Source organism: Pseudophryne corroboree, chromosome 9 (assembly GCF_028390025.1).
Source record: "Pseudophryne corroboree isolate aPseCor3 chromosome 9, aPseCor3.hap2, whole genome shotgun sequence".
Classification (NCBI taxonomy): Eukaryota; Metazoa; Chordata; class Amphibia; order Anura; family Myobatrachidae; genus Pseudophryne; species Pseudophryne corroboree.
In genome coordinates this window covers 255807141-255831621 of record NC_086452.1, presented here as the reverse complement: position 1 = coordinate 255831621, position 24481 = coordinate 255807141, and the positions used below count along the sequence as shown (strand labels likewise).

Here is a 24481-nt window from a genome sequence, read left to right as displayed (position 1 = left end):
GTACCTATAGTCCTCCTGTAAAATAAATATTAAAATAAACACACACATCTTAGGTTGTAATACTTATTACACACACTCACACACACACTGAGCCTTATTCAGAGATGGACTTAGCTGCTGTGTTCACATGCAGTGGGCGTGTCCTTCGGGTCTGTGCACACACACTGGCCATAGAGCGTGTGCACCCGACCCATCACCATGTGGTCGCATCGCGGAAGGGTATAACTGCAAGGTGATTGAAAGCGGCGGTTGTTGGGGGGGGGGCGTCTTTTAGTGGTTGCAGTTCGGACAACGCAGGCATGCTCGGGCCATTTTCAGGGTGGCTGCATAATTTCACAAGAAAAAAAAATGCAGCTGGACCGCCTGCCAGCACAGCCAGGCTGTGCAGGCAGGAGTCGTCCTCTAATCGATGCATTCACAGTTTAATCGCAAATGCTTCAATGGGTGGCCCCACACATATGCTGGGCGGCCTTAACCTGTGCTGGGTGGCCCCCAGCATGTGAGTGGATGGACGCCAATATTGCTGCAGAAGCAAGATCTGCATCCATATCTTAATAACCCCCCATTGTACGTACTTAGTGTAATTTAATTACTGAATCACACTTGAAAACTTATGCATTAATAAATTGTCTTGTTAGACATAAAGACAGTAATACTTTCACTATATATTACTACTACTCCTATACATATTAGTTTGCATGCAATACAAAAAAAAACTCTCTCCTGTCTTCAATTGGGACTGAGTTACCCGGGTACTCTTTACACCTGCTGTGCACAATTGGGGCCCATACAAAAAAAACAAAAAAACATTTCATATATAAAAGTACTTTCCTTGAGCTGACTGTGGTATCCTATATTTTATATATGGAACAGGAATTATTTAGGTCTTGGTTGATGCTCCCAATTTGCAATTATATTCCAGTGTCATAGGTTTAATTATCACTACTGTTCCTGCGATAGTGTTGTGGTTATTTACTGATTAATGATATCTCAGTTCATGGAACACTGTAGCTCTAACTTCTATTAGTCACAGTACGTTGTTACTTGTGTTTCTCTTTGGGCTACTGAAAGCATTAGCTCTCTGACACTTATGTAACAATTTCAGCTGTCTCCTTCACTTAGTGAGATGAGATGTTACAGTAGCAAATTAATACTGCTCTTACTCCCTGTAGAGTCTAATGCGGTGGTATCTAAATTAGCTGTATCCTCTTGAAAGAGTGTGAATAGAAACATATATTATTGTATAGACTAATGATAAGCAATATCTCCTCTTTCTTACGAAGTGCAGAATTACACTATCCCATACATGAAATACAGTTAGAGTACCAATCCTTCAGCTTCACTGTATACTCCTATGAAACAAGTTATTTTTATCTAGTAGATTAACTTTGGTGTTTTGGTTAACACTAGTTCAACAAATATGTTGACTGAAAGTATTGTAGTATTTCACTCTGTTATATAGTTACTGTAATCTGCTACCATTACATTTTGTAAATACACAGTCTTCAGACACATCTAATATTTCTGATTACACCTAATCCGGTATTGCTATTATTCTCTAGGCTCCCTGGGATTTATCCATATTAATAGCCTATATGAGACTGTAAATTTGATCACCGTCTTATATATGATGTTTCTCCCTCATTGAAGCTATTGCAGGGCTGTGATAGGTGTAGTACGGTATGCCGGCGCTCGGGCTCCCGGCGACCAGCATACCGGCGCCTGGAGCCCGACCGTCGGCATACCGACAGCGGGGCGAGCGCAAAGGAGCCCCTTGCCACACTAGTTTATTCTCCCTCCAGGGGGGTCGTGGACCCCCACGAGGGAGAATAGCTGTCGGTATGCCAGGCGTCGGTATTCCGGCGCCGGTATACTGTGCGCCGGGATCCCGACATTCGGCATACTGAAGACTACCCGCTGTGATGACAGTTGAAATTAGTCATAAATGCCAAATGCAGTTCACTCTATTTGCTGGCCAGTCTATGAGTTTTTTTACAGCTATATTTGCTGCCTGAATTGGGCTTCCAGCCTATTATGCCCCTCGGTTACTCTTTTGGGCTACTACAATCTTATTGCTGACTTATGCCACCAAGAACTGTTATCTGCTGTCTTAAAATTACTTAGAGCAGATTGTCAGCTGTAGTCTATGATGCCAAGTGTGTGCAGACTGCAGAGGGCAGTGTGGTTTTAATTCACTTACACTTCCCTAGCTATGCTGCTGCTGCGGCTGGATGACGCTCCCCCGACTCCTCCCCCGTGAGGGGGTGAGCAATGGCGCTGGGTTGTCCCTTGTTGGAGGCGGCGGCTTCAGTCAGCTACACTTTGCCCGCAATGCCATGGAGACGTCTCTCCATCCACCTCCGCCCCTCGACCGTCGGCCCCCCAGGCCGGGAGCAGTTACCGCTGCCTCCTGCTTCCTCGAGTAGCGGGCAGCTTCCAGCGGCATCACCCCTGCTCTGCCTCCACTCCTATCTTCAGGTATTGCCCGGCGTGGGTGGCGCTACTCAGTCCCAGCAGCGCCGATGTATGTTTACAGCATACAGCTCTATTAGCGGCACGCTGGAGATCTGAGCACACACACTAGCCAGGGGAACAGCAGCCTCCCGAGCAGCGCAGGTAAGCTATTTTTATACCCACCGATGGATAGGCTCGCGCCACGCAGCCGTCTTCCATTGGTCCTCCGTCCTTAGCCACCGCCAACCAGTGTCTCCTATCTTCAGCAGCTCGCGGTCAGCCTTGAACCCCCCTCATGGAACTACTCTTCCCGCCCTGTAGGTTGTTGCTCCCGCAGCGCGCGATCAATGCTAGGGACCCTGTTTGCCGCCTTTGCTGCCCTGCAGGCTATTGCTATCTCACAATGGCTCGTGCTCACCTTGAAGTACACACAACAACTGCTATATTAAAGCAATTATGGCAGCTGCTGACCACTGTCACAATGGATGGCACAACTGCTCCAGTTCATTACTAACACTATATATATATATATATATATATATATATATATATTTCATATATTTACACCTAATATATTTATTGTTCATTTCTCCTAACACAATATACTCATATGAACCTCAGACAAATTGGATTTTAAATGAACCACACATTCTTTCTAGTACTAACAATAACTATATATTAATTTAAGGCTAAACAATCAATAATAACTAATATTCATGTTACACTCTCCCCCTGGTGATCGGTATATCTCTCCTTCCCATTTTGTCAGATCAGCAAATATCCTCCCCATTCCCATGCCAGGTAAGTACTATACTTGGGTGAATTATTTGAGGTAAATATGCAGGTTTACCTAATTCCGGATATGTTAATATTAAGGGAGGTTTTCGTTCCCTGGATGGTCTATGAATATACACTATATCTTCACCAGCATCTGAGATCCTGGACTCACTACAAGGATCCCTACTTGGGTTAACATCAGTATCACCTATACCACCTTCTGATTTAAGTCCCCACTCAGATTCCAACCCACCTTCCTCGTTATTAGGATTAACGGATATATTACAATCATTTTCCGGGGAGCTCACATTCAACACCTGAGGTGTGGTAAAAATCGGAGAATGAGGGAACAGAGCTATCAGTATTACTATCATAATAAAAATATCCTGGGCCTTGTTCCCTGTCCTCTGCATCTTCATTATGACCTACTGAGACTTCTGGGGATTGGCATTGGCCATGAGAAGATCGTAATCTACTACCGTCTCTCCAATTAGATCTTAAGTGTGGCTCATCTTCAGCAAAGTCAGGGAGACGAAGATTTTGTGATATAGGCAAAAGATGCTGTCGGTGGTATGTAAGAACTGGTCCCTCCCCCGACTCTGGCCTTAGTTTATAAACTGGTATGTTGGGTAGTTGGTCTATTACCACATATGGATCAGGCCTCAACCGATAAGATAATTTTTGTCGTCTGGGAAGTCCTAGATGCTATATTAGCACTCAATCTCCTATTCTCAATACATTTTCTTTTACTCGCAGGTCATATCTGATCTTGTTCTTAGCCCCTGCTTTTCTGGAAGCTTCCTGTGCTAACATATGCGCATATCTGAGCTCTTTTCGTAATTTAATTATGAACTGGGAATGAGTTTGTCCATAAGCATCCCGGGAGGGAAGTCCTAATGAAACATCTATGGGCAGTCGGGCTTCCCACCCAAACATAAATTCATATGGGGAGTACCCAGTGGATTCATTCTTAGTGCAGTTGTAGGCATGCACTGTGATGTTAGTGTATTAATATTTGTAGACACTCCCTTACTAATAGGTGTAAGCCTGAATCTTTAGTGATGGTCCCTGGGACCAGGGGGATGCTGGAAAGTGGGTGGTCTATTGTGCAGTGTGCCTGGAGTTGGATGGAATAAACAGCACAGCAGTGAACTCACATGTCTCTGTGTCCTGATGACTGGATTTACAAACATATGAACAAAACATGGTGTCAGAAGAGGTTTAACTTGGACTGCTAGTGCTCTCAGAGTGTGAAAGAATCTTGCAGAAGTCTGTGGCTGTGATACTCTTTGTCTGCAAAGCCTGCCGTGTGCTGCTATCTTCAAACAGTGAGTAACCATGGATAAACTAGCTCCTCCAACCGGCATGCTGATGTCTGGTAACTTGACTGAAAACTGGAAAAGATTTAAGCAAAGGATTAATATATATCTTACTGCATGTGGAGCTGATTTAGAGACTGACAAAATGAAGGCATCCATTTTCCTCCATGTGAGAGGATGTGCTGGACATTTATAATAGTTTTCAGTTTGCTGAGGGGCAGAATATGGTGCTATCTTCTGTAATGCAAAAGTTTGAAGATTACTTTGTGCCAAGGAAAAATGTGACATATGAAAGATATAAGTTTTTCACATGTGATCAGAAGTCTGTAGATGGATTTGATCAGTATGTTACAGAGCTGCAATCACTCAGTAAAACCTGTGAGTTTGGTGATTTAAAGGATTTACTGATTAGAGATCGTATTGTCTGTGGAATACCTGATAATGGACTCAGAGAGAGATTGCTGAGAGAGCAAAACCTAACACTAGAAAAGGCAGTGACTATGTGTAGATCTGCAGAAATAACTAGATTTCAAGCCAAAAAGTTACACAAGAAAGCTGATGTGCATGTAGTGCAGAAAACAGAGCCATGCAAACCTCCATTTTCAAGAATGAAGCAGTCTAAACCACAGTCTAATAAGGAAATGTGTAGTAGATGTGGAAATGCTCACAATCCTAAAATGTGCCCGGTTTATGGTAAAACCTGCATGAAATGTGGTAGACTTAATCACTTTGCCAAATGCTGTAAAATTAAAAGTAAAACAACCAAAGTGCATGCTGTTAAACAAACAGAGGAATTCTTTGTGGATTGCATTGAACTTTGCAGTGCAGATAAGAAAGAATGGATTGTCCCTTTAACTGTGAACGAGATTGTCATTCCCTTTAAGCTTGATACTGGTGCGCAGGTGAATTAATATCATTTCAAGACTATAAGACTTTTAGAGTAAAACCTAAAATTCACCCAGCCAAAGTGAAAGTTACAGGGTACACTGGGGAGGAAATTCCTGTGAAAGGTACATGCTTAGTGACACTGAAATATAAGGGACAACAGTTTAAAACATCTCTACTGATTGTGGATAAAAATGTGCAACCGATTCTAGGATTAAGTTCCTGTGAGAAACTAAGCTTGCTAAAGAAAGTTTTTATGGTGACATCACAAGTAGAAGATGACTGCAAATCGATGTTTACAGAATACAGAGACTTGTTTGAAGGTCTAGGTTGTTTGCCTGGAGAGCATAAAATAAATATAGACACGCAAGTTTCTTCAGTGATACACCCCTGTAGAAAAGTGCCGTTTGCGCTGAAAGAAAAACTGAAACAAGAGTTAAATAGCATGGAAGCCTTGGGTGTGATACAGAAAGTTGATGAGCCTACTGAATGGGTAAGCTCCTTAGTAATTGTTGAAAAGAAAAATGGACAACTCAGAATATGTCTAGACCCCAGAGATTTAAACAAAGCTATTAAACGAGAACATTTCAAACTACCAACCAGAGATGAAATCATGTCGCAATTTGCGGGAGCAAAATGGTTCAGTAAATTGGACGCATCTTCAGGATTCTGGCAAATGAAGCTAGATGAGGCCAGCTCAAAGCTTTGTACATTTAATACACCAGAAGGTAGATACAGATTTCTTCGACTACCATATGGAATATTGTCTGCTCCAGAAGTATATCACAAAAAGATACACATGATTTTTTAACATATTCCAGGTGTTGAAACAATGATGGATGACATTATTGTCTGGGGATCTACAAAGGAAGAACATGATTCTAGATTGAGACAAGTAATGGAACTTGTCAAGAAAGTGAATCTAAAGCTAAACAAGGACAAATGTGAATTTGGCGTGAATACACTTACCTTTATGGGCGACGTGGTCTCGGATCAAGGTGTAAAACCAGACCCAAGGAAAATATCAGCCATAGTGAACATGGAACGTCCTAACAACAAAGACGACGAAGATTCCTAGGAATGATTACTTACCTAGGAAAGTTTATTTCTCAACTCTCTGAACGAACAGCCTCTCTTAGATGGTTGTTGGACAAAGATAACGAGTGGATGTGGTCAAATGAACAAGAAGAAAGTTGGCAAAACTTGAAACAGATCATTACAGAGCAACCAGTGCTAAAATTCTTTGATCCTGCGAAAAGAATAAGAATTTCAGCAGATGCTTCATAATTTGGTCTAGGCTCAGTGCTGATACAAGAAATTGAGGATACATGGCAACCAGTAATCTATGCATCAAGAGCACTGACAAGTGCTGAAACAAGGTATGCTCAGATAGAAAAAGAACTTCTAGCGATCACATATGCATGTGAGCGATTTCATCAGTTTGTGTATGGTCAAACATTTACAGTGGAAACTGACCACAAGCCATTGGTAGCTATCATGACTAAATCATTGCATGACTGTCCCATGAGAATTCAACGAATGCTTATCAGACTACAGAAATATGATGTACACTTGCTGTACTGTCCTGGCAAATACATGTACATTGCTGATACACTTTCTCGTGCTGTGGACAAAAGTGAAAGTTCCAAAAGTCTGATGGATGAAGAGATAGAAGCCTACGCTAATTTGATCGTAGCTTCTCTACCAGTGTCTCTTGCAAGACAAGAACAGATTAGGAAAGAAACTGAGACAGATGACACAATAAAAGTGTTGAAAGATATCATTTTGAAAGGTTGGCCAGCAGAAAAACATGCGTGCCCGCTGTTTATCCATGATTATTGGATGTACCGCAGTGACCTTATAGGCCCTACACACTGGCCGATTTTCAGAAAGATATGAACGATCTCGTTCATAAATGAACGAGAACTCGTTCATATCTTTCAGTGTGGAGACTCCAGCGATGAACGATGCGCGTCCCCGCGCTCGTTCATCGCTGGTCTCCCGTTGGCTGTGCATGCAGGCCAATATGGACGATCTCGTCCATATTTGCCTGCACTTCAATGCAGCCGCGTGACGGAGGGAGTGAAGAAACTTCACTCCCCCCGTCACTGCCCCCCCCCCCGCCGCTGGGCCGCTCGTCGGCCGTATCGGCCGTCAGGCACCTCGGCGGCGCATCGGGAAATGTGTAGGGCCCTTTACAGTTGTACAAAGAGGAGGGTTTTTGATCCTGCACCGACCTAGATTCAAAGTACAAAAGTGATAATGTGGAAACCAGAGATGGACAATATAGTTTAGGCAATTCCTATCAGTCCGTATGGCGGTGCGCCCAGAGTCAAAAATGGGGGAAAAACAAATGTATACGTAAAGAGAAAAGTATGACTCTTGTTTGGGCGCACTCTTCAGTTAACTAGATGTAAAGAGATAGTATCTAAAAATTGATTTAATCTTTATTTCAACTTTCTAAAATAAACTAAGAAGCAGAACAAACTAAATGGTGTTGGGACAGGTATAGGTGTCCCTGCTGGAGAGAGAGATCTCCCAGGATGGGAATAAAAATGTTCAGATCTCAATTATGCCTGGATAACAGCATATCGGAAGATGGCTACATGTTAAGCTACTTCCGTCTGCTCAAGATCTGTACAAACTGTGTTTGTATTGATGCAGCCCTAAAAAGGGTTAATTCGTGAGTGGGAGAACCCAAACACTGAATAACAATTCTATTAGGCACCACTGTTGTATTGATGCAGCCCTAAATTGGGTTAATTCGTGCGTGGGAGGACCCAAACATTGAATAACAATTTTCTTAAGCACCACTGTCTAGGTGAGAGGAGGAAGAATAAAGAAGCAGGAAAATTAGGTGTAAGTGGTGATACTGCTGTTGGTGTGGTTTTCACAGGAAAACGGAGTCTTCCTACTTCACTGGGTATTCCCTAGTGGTCGCCCATCTAGGTACTAACTCAGCCCACCTAGGTTTAGCTTCCAAGATCGGACGAGATTGGGCGTGAACGTAGGGGTATGGTCGTAGGAATGTAATCCTATGGCACCAATGAGAGTGCACCGAAGAGGAGGATTGATTCCTCCTGGGAAACGGAATGCTAAGAATGCATAAGGGAGGAGAAAGATGAGGGCTAGATGAGTAGGTGTGAATCTGCTGTCCACGTTAGACTGGAGAGACGTGTCTCCTGGGGGACACGCACCCCAGAATCATGGATGAGAGTTCACAGAAGGAAGGGAAGTGGGAAAAATTGGAGAATAAGGACAAGTGGTTATCACAGGGCCGTTGTGTTAGATTGAGTCCCTTTGGGTCACCTCTATTATTGGAAAATATCGGATCCAGGTTCAGAAAATGATAATAACAATGTAATTAATGTCTGCAACAAATTCACAGGAAGAATAATAATGCTGTTGAATCAAGGTAATGCAAGTTGCATATAGAAGGTATCAGATCACTGGATATGTCCGACACCTCTGTTACATGCAGATTTCAACAAAATCTAATGGATGAGGTTCTATCTGGTGCACCGTGCCTAGGCAGACACTTGGTGATATTATCCGGAAGTCGTCTATAGACAAAAATGTGTGTGTATATCATATGAACCAATATATGAGGCGGAGTGACTATCACCTATACGAACATCGCTTTGGTGATATGTCCCCAAAGAAACAAAAAGACATGATGCATACAGTTTGCAAGACACTTGGCAGGCTATAAGGCGGGATTACATAACATCTGTTCAGTATTTTGAATGAGAGAGACAAATATGTTTATGTAGCAAAAGTGGGCAAAAAACATAATAATGAATAACCGTGGAAATATTAAGCTCGTTCACTGAAAAACATCAGAGAATCTATCAATGATTCTTCCAATAACCAACATATAGCATTTTTTGCTGGAATGGAGAGAATGAGCTGTCACAGACAAGTAATGGATGTCGTTCATTCAATTAGTAAGTGATCAGGGTGCCCGTACTAGGGGCTGGGTGATCAAAGAAGCCCTGCCCCTGTCACAGGGTTAGATCACAATGTACCTAACTGGCAGTGTACATATACATGCAATACAATTTGGCTGGAGCCACCAGCAATATAGATAATTTCTAATATGAACAAGATATGAACTTTTTAAGTTAGGACAGGTACAATAAAATATTGAATAAGCATCTAATATCACCCATACAGTTGTCAAATCGGTAAGGTGCCCATAAGGAACAGATGTCAGGTAGGTAGAGTGCCCGCTAGGAAAACGCGTTTCACCCGGTTCCGGGCTTGTTCACTTCCATTCTGAGCTGCTCAGAATGGAAGTGAACAAGCCCGGAACCGGGTGAAACGCGTTTTCCTAGCGGGCACTCTACCTACCTGACATCTGTTCCTTATGGGCACCTTACCGATTTGACAACTGAATGGGTGATATTAGATGCTTATTCAATATTTTATTGTACCTGTCCTAACTTAAAAAGTTCATATCTTGTTCATATCACAAATTATCTATATTGCTGGTGGCTCCAGCCAAATTGTATTGCATGTATATGTACACTGCCAGTTAGGTACATTGTGATCTAACCCTGTGATAGGGGCAGGGCTTCTTTGATCACCCAGCCCCTAGTACGGGCACCCTGATCACTTACTAATTGAATGAACGACATCCATTACTTGTCTGTGACAGCTCATTCTCTCCATTCCAGCAAAAAATGCTATATGTTGGTTATTGGAAGAATCATTGATAGATTCTCTGATATTTTTCAGTGAACGAGCTTAATATTTCCACGGTTATTCATTATTATGTTTTTTGCCCACTTTTGCTACATAAACATATTTGTCTCTCTCATTCAAAATACTGAACAGATGTTATGTAATCCCGCCTTATAGCCTGCCAAGTGTCTTGCAAACTGTATGTATCATGTCTATTTGTTTCTTTGGGGACATATCACCAAAGCGATGTTCGTATAGGTGATAGTCACTCCGCCTCATATATTGGTTCATATGATATACACACACATTTTTGTCTATAGACGACTTCCGGATAATATCACCAAGTGTCTGCCTAGGCACGGTGCACCAGATAGAACCTCATCCATTAGATTTTGTTGAAATCTGCATGTAACAGAGGTGTCGGACATATCCAGTGATCTGATACCTTCTATATGCAACTTGCATTACCTTGATTCAACAGCATTATTATTCTTCCTGTGAATTTGTTGCAGACATTAATTACATTGTTATTATCATTTTCTGAACCTGGATCCGATATTTTCCAATAATAGAGGTGACCCAAAGGGACTCAATCTAACACAACGGCCCTGTGATAACCACTTGTCCTTATTCTCCAATTTTTCCCACTTCCCTTCCTTCTGTGAACTCTCATCCATGATTCTGGGGTGCGTGTCCCCCAGGAGACACGTCTCTCCAGTCTAACGTGGACAGCAGATTCACACCTACTCATCTAGCCCTCATCTTTCTCCTCCCTTATGCATTCTTAGCATTCCGTTTCCCAGGAGGAATCAATCCTCCTCTTCGGTGCACTCTCACTGGTGCCATAGGATTACATTCCTACGACCATACCCCTACGTTCACGCCCAATCTCGTCCGATCTTGGAAGCTAAACCTAGGTGGGCTGAGTTAGTACCTAGATGGGCGACCACTAGGGAATACCCAGTGAAGTAGGAAGACTCCGTTTTCCTGTGAAAACCACACCAACAGCAGTATCACCACTTACACCTAATTTTCCTCCTTCTTTATTCTTCCTCCTCTCACCTAGACAGTGGTGCTTAAGAAAACTGTTATTCAATGTTTGGGTCCTCCCACGCACGAATTAACCCAATTTAGGGCTGCATCAATACAACAGTGGTGCCTAATAGAATTGTTATTCAGTGTTTGGGTTCTCCCACTCACGAATTAACCCTTTTTAGGGCTGCATCAATACAAACACAGTTTGTACAGATCTTGAGCAGACGGAAGTAGCTTAACATGTAGCCATCTTCCGATATGCTGTTATCCAGGCATAATTGAGATCTGAACATTTTTATTCCCATCCTGGGAGATCTCTCTCTCCAGCAGGGACACCTATACCTGTCCCAACACCATTTAGTTTGTTCTGCTTCTTAGTTTATTTTAGAAAGTTGAAATAAAGATTAAATCAATTTTTAGATACTATCTCTTTACATCTAGTTAACTGAAGAGTGCGCCCAAACAAGAGTCATACTTTTCTCTTTACGTATACATTTGTTTTTCCCTTTACAGTTGTCATTGGTATTAACAACCAGACAATAAGACAGCGCTTCTCACTTTGTATCAAAACATTTTTACTTTTTATATATATATATATATATATATATATATATATGTATAATTATCACAATAAGGCACCGGCCAGTACCAATACTAAAACATACAGATGATTAAAAGAATTTTCCACATACAAATACTATATATTGCACACTGGTATCATGAATTTACCCTGGATGCACTATATAGATATTACAATCCCAATGAGGCTCTATTTAAAAAGGAAATTAGACATTTACAGTGTATATAAAAGAGCTCTACTTAGTAACACATATCAAGATTATATAAGGAGATCTTCATTTGCTAATAAACCCACATGTGATAATGCATAATGTTAGTCCAGCAAGCAGCATAGCATTAGTGAGCCAGTCCACATGCAGGTGAGTCGTGATGTTAATCAGGCAGGTTGTTTTTAAACAGATATTACTGGTTACTCTTTGGTCGTTGGAATACCGCACTTTGCTGCCCATAGAAGTGTTGGAAAATTGGCCGCTGCTGCTGCACTGGAGAGAGGCTTTTACCTAAAAGGGAACGCTGTGCAGGTCTTCATCTGTCCACCAGACTCCATGGAACAGGCTGCAATGCCCTTAAACAACTAAGGAGAGGTATCAATTTGGGTACATAGTAAGTGTACCCTAGGTGGACTTTGGACTGCAGTGTTCAAATATTGCCTTTCACATATGTGCTTTTGTATTAGCTGAGCTCAGATTTATCAGCCATATTAACAACTTTCTATAAAGTGCACTAGCTAAATAACTTACTAACATGGATGGACTTTAACCAGTAATATATCTGATACCAGTGTGCAATATATAGTATTTGTATGTGGAAAATTCTTTTAATCATCTGTATGTTTTAGTATTGGTACTGGCCGGTGCCTTATTGTGATAATTATACATATATATATAAAAAGTAAAAATGTTTTGATACAAAGTGAGAAGCGCTGTCTTATTGTCTGGTTGTTTCTTGTCATTATTTGGGGAAAATTGGGATCAAGTTCCCTAAGATCAGCTGCCCTCACTTTGTAGGTGACAGCACCAGGTGTACATATTTGCACTATTGTCATTGGTATTATTTACAAAGGCAATAGGTTTGTCATACCTGCACGACCTTGAAAAACTATGCTGTGCAAGATACATGAAGGCCACTTAGGAGAAGAAAAATGTAAGCGGAAAGCGCGTGAAGTTATGTATTGGCCAAGAATAAACCAAGACATAGCACAGACTACAGCTACATGTCATTTATGTCTTACGTATAGACCTAAACCACTGGTCGAGCCACTGAGTCTTCATGCAGTGCCAGAGAGACCGTACCAGAAAGTTGGCGCAGATTTGTTTGATTGTAATGGGAAAACGTACATTGTCGTGACTGATTATTACTCTAACTACCCTGAGGTGAAGACACTACATACAACTACTAGTAAAGCCGTAATCAATTGCATGGAGTCAATCTTTGCAAGGCATGGTGTTCCTATGGAAGTGTTCGCTGACAATGGTCCTCAGTTTTCCAGTGCTGAATTTAGACAATTTGCTGATGAGTGGGAATTTGTCCATACTACGTCAAGTCCCCACTATCCACGATCAAATGGGTTGGTGGAAAGTTCAGTAAAAACTGTAAAGAGTCTCATGAAAAAAGCTCAAGAAGGTAAAGAAGATTTCTACAAAAGTCTTTTAATCTACCGCAGTACACCTTTACAGAATGGACTTTCTACTGCACAAATGCTGATGGGAAGGAGGATTACAGCAAATCTCCCGATACATGATGAACTGCTTAATACACATAACTCAGCATTGGTCAGACTGAGTAAGGAACGTCAACAGGCAAAACAGAAACTGTTCCATGACAGGCGAGCAAAAAGCTTATCTGATCTAAAATCGGGTGACCAAGTCCGTCTCAGAGATCACGAGAAAGGTATTTGAGTGCAGAAAGGTATTGTGCAAGCACAAGTAGCACCAAGATCTTATACTATACGTACAGAGCATGGAACAGAAGTAAGAAGAAATCGGGTGGATTTAAGATCTCAACCTAACCATAATGAAGACAACATGACTGAAGAATACCCTTCATCTGACATGTATGATGATCCTCATAATGGTGAACAAACCACAATTCTAGAAAGGTCCAACATGGTCGATGAAACACAGACTGTGTATGAAAGACCCAATAGGGAAATACGCAGACCTGGGAGACTCATTGAAACGTGTTAGATGATGTTCTTAATATGACGTTGTTAATTGTTGCATTGAAGCGTACAGGGCTTATCTTTAAAGAAAAGAGGATGTGATGTTAGTGTATTAGAATGCTTAATATTTGTAGACACTCCCTTACTGACATTTGTAAGCCTGAATCTTCAGTGATGGTCCCTAGGACCAGGGGGATGCTGGGAAGTGGGTGGTCCAGTGTGCAGTGTGCCTGGAGTTGGTGATGGTATAAACAGCACAGCAGTGAACTCACATGTCCCTGTGTCCTGATGGCTGGATTTACAAACATATGAACAAAACAGAATGAGCATTTAATAGTAGGCTGGAACTTACACATGTAGCAGGTACAGGGCTGGATTAACAATTGGGCTGATGGAGCTGCAGCTCCAGGCCCACCTTCAAAATAGGACCACAGCAACTGCATACTGCTGTGCTGCTGTAAACAGGAAAAAAATTCCTGCTACAGCAGATTGCCAGTGACGCTGCAGTGCGGTGAGCACAGCTGCAGTGCAGAGCCACCCCGCCCGCACCTCTATTTACTGCTGGCTGCAGGGCAAGATGATCTAGCCAGCGGCACTAGGACCCAGCACTGCTCTGCTGTTGCTGCTGGCGGCATTTCCGCAGTGGGGATGAGTGGGTGGGGACAAGGCAGGCCTTACCATTACACCGCGTACGCGCCGAGCAACCTGCACCACGACCCCAGCCTACCAGGAAGCCTTTGCTGCATTTCCGGCTCAGGCGGCTCCCACGCTGTTCTTTTCTCAGCCGCGACTCCCTTTAGATGCTAGACGGGCCGTCCGTAACTGTGCAGTGATTGGCGGCTGTGGAATGCCGGGTGTCCCCCTCACTGTGTCCGGTGCAAGTAAGTCAGAAACCCCAGAGCCTCCTAATATAGCATTACTGGAGCCGCCATCTGCAAGGGACAGGTAATTTCATATACAGTGTAAATTACGTAACCCAAAGCCCTGCAATATGTAGCACCAGCAGCACAAGTGAAAGTGCCTCCTGCGCCCCCTCCCCTCCCTAACCAGACTAATCCCCTTTCCTCTCCCTGTCCCCAGGCTAATCCTCCCCCTTCCCAGACCAGGCTAATACCCCCCCAAGATTAGACTAATACCCCTCCTTCTCCTGTCACCAGACTACCCCCTCCTCACCAGCCTAACCCCACCTCCTTCCCCTGTCACCAGGCTACCCCCTCCTCACCAGCCTAACCCTCCCCCCCTCCTACCCCTGTCACCAGGCTACCTCCCCTTGTCACCAGGCTAACCTGCCCACACTCACCAGGCTAATCCTCCCATTCTCCTCCTGTCACCAGGCAAATCCCCCTCCAACCCCTATAACCAGGCTAACCCCCCTCACAAAAATAATCCCCCTCCTCCCCCGTCACCAGGCTAACCCTCACCCTCACAAAACTAATCCCTCTCCTCCCCATCACCAGGCTAACTTCTCCCACCAGACTAATCTGACCTCCTCCCCCATCACCAGGCTAATCCCCCTCCTCCCCCCTGTCAGCAGGCCAACCCCCCCCCCCCCCCTCACCAGCCTAATCCACCCTCCTCACCCTGTCACCAGGCTAACCCACCCCCCTCACCAGCCTAATCCACTCTCCTCACCCTGTCACCAGGCTAACCGTCCCCCCTCACCAAACTAATCCCCCGCTACCCTTGTCACCAGGCTAACCTGCCCCCACTCACCAGCCTAATCCACCCTCCTCACCCTGTCACCAGGCTAACCGACACCCCTCACCAGACTAATCCCCCTCCTACCCTTGTCACCAGGCTAACCTGCCCCCACTCACCAGGGTAACACCCCTCACAAAACTAATCCCCCTCCTCCCCGTCACCAAGCTAACCCCCCCAACCAGACTAATCTGCCCTCCTCCCCCCATCACCAGGCTAATTCCCCTCCTCCACCTGTCAGCAGGCTAAAACACCCCCCCCCCCTCACCAGACTAATCCCCCCTCCCCCTGTCACCAGGCTACCCCCACTCCTCCTCACCAAGCTAATCCCCTTTCCATCCCTTGTCACCAGGCTAATCCCCCTCCTCCCTCATCACCAGGCTGATTCCCCCATCCACCAGAACACCTGACTGTTCTTCCCCCTGTCTTCCTCCCATCTTCCATTGCTCTTCCCATATCTCCCTTTTGTCTTCCTCCCATATAGCTCCTATTCTTCCTCCCATCCCCTGTGTGTACCTTCCATCTTCCCCCTGTTCTTCCACCTGTTTACCTCCCAGTGGTGGAACTAGAGAGTGGTGGGCCCAGGCACATCAATATGCATTGGACCCCCCCTCCCATATACAAAATAGGGTCCACCCAAAAAGTGGGGTTTGGTCTCATTGAGAAGGGGCATCACCACACAATAGTACCCTCAAATTGTACTACACAGCAGTGCTCCTAATACACCTTACACTACACAGCAGCGCTCATTATACACCTTATGCAACACAGCAGCCATCATTATACACCTTACGCCACACAGCAGCGCTCCTTATACACCTTACGCCACACAGCAGCACTCATTATACACCTTACACCACACAGCAGCGCTCCTTATACACCTTACGCCACACAGCAGCACTCATTATACACCTTACACCACACAGCAGCGCTCATTTTACACCTTACACCACACAGCAGCGCTCATTTTACACCTTACACCACTCAGCAGTGCTCATTTTACACCTTACACCACACAGCAGCGCTCATTTTACACCTTACACCACACAGCAGCGCTCATTTTACACCTTACACCACTCAGCAGTGCTCATTTTACACCTTACACCACACTGCAGCGCTCATTTTACACCTTACACCACACAGCAGCGCTCATTTTACACCTTACACCACACAGCAGCCCTCATTATTCACCTTACACCACACAGCAGCGCTCATTATACACCTTACACCAAACAGCAGCGCTCATTATTCATCTTACACCACACAGCAGCGCTCATTTTACACGTTATGCCACACAGCAGTGCTCCTTACACACCTAACGCCACACAGTAGTGCTCCTTACACACCTTACACCACACAGCAGCGCTCATTACAAACCTTACACTACACAGCAGCGCTCCTTATACTTGTAATCCCACACAGCATCACTACTTATACACGTAACGTTACACAGCAGCGCTCCTTACACATGTCCCACCACACAGCAGTGCTTCTTATACACGTAATGCCACACAGCAGTGCTCCTTATACACATAATGCCACATAGCAGTGCTCCTTATACATGTAATTCAACACCGCAGCACTCCTTATACACGTAACGTCACACAGCAGCGCTCCTTACACATGTCCCGCCACACACAGTAGTGCTCATTATACACGCCACACAGTAGTGCTACTTATACATGTAACGCCACACACAGTAGTGCTCTTTATACACAACGCCACACAGTAGAGCGCCTTATACACGTTGCGACTCACTGTAGTACTCCTTATACACGTTATGACACAGTCTGTGAGTGCACTATTTTTATAGACAGATAGTTAAATATATACACACATAGTAAAAAACACACACAAAGTAAAACACACACATAGTAAAACACACAAACACACAGCAAAACACACACAGCAAAACACATATATACTGTACACACTCTGGTATTTACAGTTTATGGGGTTTTTTTCCACAACATACTGTGCTGTACGCCCCTCCTGGCTAGCTCTCTGGCTCCAGCAACGCTCTTCAGGGCAACTGCTGATGTCTCTTGGACACTGCATGCTCCCAGACTCTCTCTCCCCCTTCTCCCAGAATTCAGTGGTGGACCCTCGGCCAGCAGAGACAGAGCTGCATACCTCCCAACTGTCTCAATTTTCGCGGGACAGTCCCATGTGCACAGGTGACAGAGAGACTGGGGGCATGCCAGCAGCTCATAGAGTGCTGGACATTCACCCAGAGTGACAGAAAATGGGGGGCGTGGCTCACGATTGTGGCATTGCCGCAAAGCCACGTTCCTTTTACATAGACCACACCCCCTTTTCGGGAGCACGCACCTTCGACTCATGAGAGGTACCTATTTAGGGATTCAAAATGTTGGGAGGTATGGAGCTGGTCAGAGGAGAGTGTGACAGCCAGCCGTGCGCACTGTGCAGAGTTCAAAGAAGGGTGATGATTGATCTCATCACCCTTCTCCTTTGCTGGTGCCGGGGACCGCATTCGGGCTTCCTTCATTGTTAGGGCCTGCAGTGAAATAGCGGGCAGCATGTAATGAGTCAGTCTGACTCATTATACTGCTACCGACTGTGGGTCCCTTCACAGCGGCAGGCCTCGGTGCAATGCACCGGCGCATGTTCCAGCGCTGCTCCCTCCCTTCTTCCTGCCATCTTCCTGTCTCCCTCATCTCCTACTGTTCTTCCCCCTATATCCCTCCTGTCTTCCTCCCATCTAGCCCCTATTCTTCTCCCTGTCTTTCTCTTGTCTTCCTTCCATCTAGACCCTGTTCTTCCTCTTGTCTTCCTCCCATCTTCCACTGTTCTTCCCCCTTTTTTCCTCCACTCTTAATAAAATTATTATTGTAATATAATTATTTAAGTACTGAGATTTCCCTGTTTCAAACTCACGTGCGCGCACACACACACACACACATATATATAGCACTGGTCACGCCCCAATACCATTAGCCACACCCCCACTATGCTGGCCACACCGTTTGCGGTGACACACAATAGGCTCTTCATAAATTTCAGCTCCAGACCCATTAGGACCTTAATCTGGCACTGAGCAGGTAGATATCCTGCTTGCAGGAATATGAGAGGTTACCTGCACACTGAGATTCAGAAGATCTGCAGAAAGCAAGCGTGCACAACTCCAGAAGCAGAATGAAGCTGGTTATTAACAGATATGGGCTGAACTCAGAACGCAAGATACACTGGAATAGATTAGGTGAAGTTCTCAAGTGGAAACACAATCAGGAATTAGTTACAGCCGAACTAAAAAAAGACAAAAGTAACAGGTAATATCTGAATCTTGGAATACAGAGTCTTAGCTATTTAGATGATCTGGAAACACAGGAAAAGTCTGTGGCGTGGGATGCTGCAGCAGCACTGATGCTTTCAGAAAGGAAACCCAGCAACAACAAGGCACTTTAGTGAATCTAGGATCTGCAGATTTACTGCTAAACAGGAGTCAGGATTTCAGCAATGACTTATTGTTCTGGCAGTGATCTAGTTAACAGTAAAGATGTACTGCTGGCACTTTTCGTGTTTTGTGTTTTGGTTTTGGTTCTAATTCCACTTTCGCGTTTTGGTTTTGGCTTGGTTTTGCTAAAACCACCCTTTTGTGTTTTGGTTTTGGATCTGGATGATTTAAAAAAAAACAAACATAAAATCAGCTAAAATCACAGAATTTGGGGATAATTTTGTTCCTACAGTATTATTAACCTCAGTAACATTCATTTTCACTCATTTCCAGTCTATTCTGAACACCTCACAATATTGTTTTTAGGCCTAAAAGTTGCGCAGAGGTGGCTGTATGACTAAGCTAAGCGACACAAGTGTGCAGCACAAACACCTGGCCCATCTAGGAGTGGCACTGCAGTTGCAGACAAGATGACACTATTCAAAAACTAGTCCCCAAACAGCACATGATGCAAAGAAGAAAAAGAGGTGCAACTAGGTAGCTGGATGGCAAAGCTAAGCGACACAAGTGTGTGGCACAAACACCTGGTCCATCTAGGAGTGGCACTGCAGTGGCAGACAGGATGGCAGATTTAAAAATAGGCTCCCAAACAGCACATGATGCAAAGTTGAAAAAGAGGTGCAATGAGGTAGCTGGATGGAAAAGCTAAGCGACACAAGTGTGCGGCACAAATACCTGGCCCATCTAGGAGTGGCACTGCAGTTACAGACAGGATGGCACAAAAAAAACTAGTCCCCAAACAGCACATGATGCAAAGAAGAAAAAGAGGTGCAAGATGGAATTGTTCTTGGGCACTCCCACCCACCCTTATGTTGTATAAACAGGACATGTACACTTTAACAAACCAATAATTTCAGCGACAGGGTCTGCCACACGACTGTGGCTGAAATTACTGGTTTGTTTGGACCCCCACCAAAAAAGAAACAATCAATCTCTCCTTGCACAAACTGGCTTTACAGAGGCAAGATGTCCACCTCATCCTCCGATTTCTCACCCCTTTCACTGTGTACATCCTCCTCACAGAGTATTATTTCATCCCCACTGGAATCCACCATCACAGGTCCCTCTGTAGTGTCCGGAGGCAATTGCTGGTAAAGGTCTTCCCGGAGGAATTTATAATTCATTTTGATGAACATCATATTCTCCACATTTAGTGGAAGTAACCTCCTATGCCGATCGCTGACAAGGTTACCGGCTGCACTTAATACTCTTTCGGAGTACACACCAGAGGGGGGGGGGGGCAACTTAGGTAAAATAAAGCCAGTTTGTGCAAGGGCATCCAAATTGCCTCTTTTTCCTGCCAGTATACATACGGACTGTCTGACATGCCTACTTGGATGCTGTCACTCATATAATCCTCCACTATTCTTTCAATGGTGACAGAATCATATGCAGTGACAGTAGACATGTCAGTAATCGTTGGCAGGTCCTTCAGTCCGGACCAGATGTCACCTTTCACTCCTGACTGCCCTGCATCACTGCCAGTGGGTGGGCTAGGAAATCTTATCCTTTTCCTTGCAGCCCCAGTGGCAGGAGAAATTGAAGGATGAGCTGTTGACGGGTCACGTTCCGCTTGAGTTGACAATTTACTAACCAGCAGGTCTTTGCACCTCTGCACACTTGTATCTGGTGGAAAGAGAGATAAAATGTAGACTTTAAATCTAGGATCGAGCACGGTGGCCAAAATGTAGTGCTCTGATTTCTACAGATTGACCACCCTTGAATCCTGGCAAATCGAATGAAGGGCTCCAACCACAAGTCCCACATACTTTGCATAATTGCTCCGTCTTAGCTCCTCCTTCAATTTATCCAGCTGCTTCTGCAAAAGCCTGATGAGGGGAATGACCTGACTCAAGCTGGCAGTGTCTGAACTGACTTCACGTGTGGCAAGTTCGAAGGGTTGGAGAACCTTGCATAAGATGGAAATCATTCTCCACTGCGCTTGAGTCAGGTGCATTACCCCTCCTTTGCCTATATCGTTGGTGGATGTATAGGCTTGAGTGGCCTTTTGCTGCTCCTCCATCCTCTGAAGCATATAGAGTGTTGAATTCCACCTCGTTACCACCTCTTGCTTCAGTTGATGGCGGTGCAGGTTCTGGAGTGTTTGCTGGCACTCCAGTCTTCGGCACGCGGTGGCGGAATGTCAAAAGTGGCCCGCAATTCTTTGGGCCACCGACAGCATCTCCTGCACACCCCTGTCATTTTTCAAAAAATTCTGCACCAAATTAATTGTATGTGCAAAACATGGGACATGCTGGAATTTGCCCAGATGTAATGCACGCACAATATTGGTGGCATTGTCCGATATCACAAATCCCCAGGAGAGTCCAATTGGGATAAGCCATTCTGCGATGATGTTCCTCAGTTTCCATAAGAGGTTGTCAGTGGTGTGCCTCTTAAGGAAAGCGGTGATACATAGCGTAGCCTGCCTAGGAACGAGTTGGCGTTTGCGAGATGTTGCCCATGGTGCCCGCTGCTGTTGCTGCTGCTGGAGGCCATACATCTACCCAGTGGGCTGTTACAGTCATATAGTCCTGAGTCTGCCCTGTTCCACTTGTTCACATGTCCGTGGTTAAGTGGACACTGGATACAACCACATTTTTTAGGACACTGGTGACTCTTTTTCTGACGTCTGTGTACATTCTCTGTATCACAAGCCTTAAGAAGTAGAACCTAGATGGGATTTGATACCGAGGACACAGTACCTCAAAGAATTCTCTAAGTCCCACTGAACTAATGGTGGATACTGGATGCACGTCTAACACCAACATAGCTGTCAAGGCCTCAGTTATCTGCTTTGCAAAAGGATGACTGCTGTCATATTTCATCTTCCTCACAAAGGACTGTTGGACAGTCAATTGCTTACTGGAAGTAAGTAGTACAAGTGGTTTTCCGACAAGTAACTTTGACAAAGAAGGTGGGCCCCTCTCAGCTCCGGGCCCCATAGCAGCTGCTCCCCCTGCACCTATGGTAGATATGCCCTTGTATGGACAAAATATTTGAAAGTTTGTTTTAGATCTGGACAACATTTGTTCAGTTTGAGTTGTATTAGTAAGAGTGTCTACAACTAAAGATCATATGTTTAAAATATATAGTATGATATGCTCACTAATGCATCCCATAGTTATGCAGTCACTGTTGACACTCAGAATGTTGACAGCATAATGCTGGCACATTCTGAATTTCGGTATCCGGACTCCAGGTCGACAACAAAAAGGTCGACACACCTTAGGTCGACGCCAATTGGTCGACACACCTTAGGTCGACATGGACAAAAGGTCGACATGGAAAAAGGTCGACATGGGTTTTTTATGTTTTTTTTTTTCTTTTTTCAAACCTTTTCATACTTAACGATCCACGTGGACTACGATTGTAACGGTAATCTGTGCCGAACGAAGCGAAGGCACCGTGACCGAAGCATGGCGAGCGAAGCGATTGATGCGAGGGGACGCGGTGCACTAATTGGGGTTCCCGGTCACTCTACGAAGAAAATTACACCAAAAAAACATAAAAAACTCATGTCGACCTTTTGTCCATGTCGACCTTTTGTCCATGTCGGCCTTTTGTCCATGTTGACCTATGGTGTGTCGACCAATTGGCGTCGACCTAAGGTGTGTCGACCTTTTTGTTTTCGACCCTGAGTCCCAGACCCCTGAATTTCAACATGTACAGAATGTCAACACTAAAATAATGTCATTAGGGACAGGTTTAAGTTTGTAGCAAAGGTCTACAGAAATTCCAATTGCCAATATAACGACTGTCGACATTCTCAATGTGACATAACAACATTCATTTCTTTTCGGTATCCTGAATGTTGAAATTCAGAAAATGCCGATATTAATTTACTGACATTCCAAATTCCAAAATTCTGATCATCAACAAAATATACCACTCTTATCCAATGTCTTTTTGTAGACAGAAGCAGAAATGGAACTATGGGGCCTATTTATTATTGGGTACCTGATGGCCATCCATGAGTAAGTATTCAACTCACTGTGAGAAAAAAATAGATATACAAGTAGAAAAAACACATATTTATTTCTCATACTTTTCTTTTCCTATTATTTTGAAGGTCATGATCATTGCATTTTTCTGAACTGGTAATACATGTAAAAAGAGCTATCCCCGTAGGTGATCTTTCTTGATTCCTTGATACCTTCTCCGCCCCTTTTTGATTTTTGGTTTTATCGTCCGCTAAGTTTTTTTTTTTTTCTCTATGTTCACTGTGTTTTAATCTTACATATAATTTCTATATTGTCAATCTAACCAATCTAAACAAATAAAAAGAGAACTGTCCAGACTTTTGCCAGAAGTATAAGAAATAAAACATAGTCACGTCATCATTTAAATAGCACTTTTTAAACTGACATCAAACATATTTCTTCAAATATCAAGAACAATATAATTAATAATTACAAGTGTGTATTTTTCAGGCAGTGGGGCCCACCAGCAGTTTCCCCTGTACCCCTGTGGGTTAGGCCAACCCTTGTTACAACCAATAAACCTGTTTGAAATGATGCACCATGTATTGACCATATAACAACGTACTCTGCAAAGCTGTCAAAATTAAATTTGTATACTTATGATCTAATATTGCTGCAATAGTGGAATGTTACTATGCAAGGCTCCATCTTTCATTCCTAATGTCTTGCTATTTTTAAAGTTTTCTTCTCCTTTAGAAAACGGACATCAGGAGCTTCCTTATTGGTCTGCACTAATGAACAACATTTTCTAAGTCCCTCTCTGATAATCCTATTACTTACACAGAGCTATTTCTGCAAGTGTCATCATTATTATCCAGAAAGCTAAACCTCCTTCCCAATCTGGCCACCTGCTCTCAAGTACAGTTCTGCAGCTGGTTAATCCCTCCCTGCTCAAGGACACTGGACAGCACAGAAAACTGACGCTGAGTATCAGCAAAGGTAAATAGCTTTTATGAATTAGTACCTAGAAATGTATGAATTCATTAATTAGCTAATATACAGTATACGGATTACTTATTTCTTAATTTGTTTTACTTCCTATTTATAAATTGCAATAATCTATAATATTGGACAATATGTTTCCCCCATGTCATGATTCTGAGCATAATCAAATATTGGAATACAGTAGCTGAACTTGATAGATCTTTCATTTGGGCTACTTTTTATTTCACATAGTTTGTGGAATATTATTTTAATTATGTATGCTTAATAATGTTCTTTTATTTTATATGTAAATGTATTGGGTAATAAAATGACACATACATTAAATATAAACTACAGTATTACATGAATACATTACATTAATGTAATACATTAACAAATCAACTTGATACACATACCGTAGCATAATTACTTGTTGTACATAATTACATAATTACTGTAGTCGTGTAAAAATATAAATGTTTATTGGTGATATACAAAAATTAAC

The 24481-nt window shown here is 43.6% G+C and overlaps 2 pseudogenes; one reads left to right on the top strand and one right to left on the bottom strand.

The window, feature by feature from the left end:
• Positions 1-8343: 8343 nt before the first annotated feature.
• On the bottom strand, positions 8344-8462 carry LOC134963600 (5S ribosomal RNA; annotated as a pseudogene).
• Positions 8463-10977: 2515 nt separating this feature from the next.
• Positions 10978-11096, top strand: LOC134963599 (5S ribosomal RNA; annotated as a pseudogene).
• The last annotated feature ends 13385 nt before the right edge of the window (positions 11097-24481 follow it).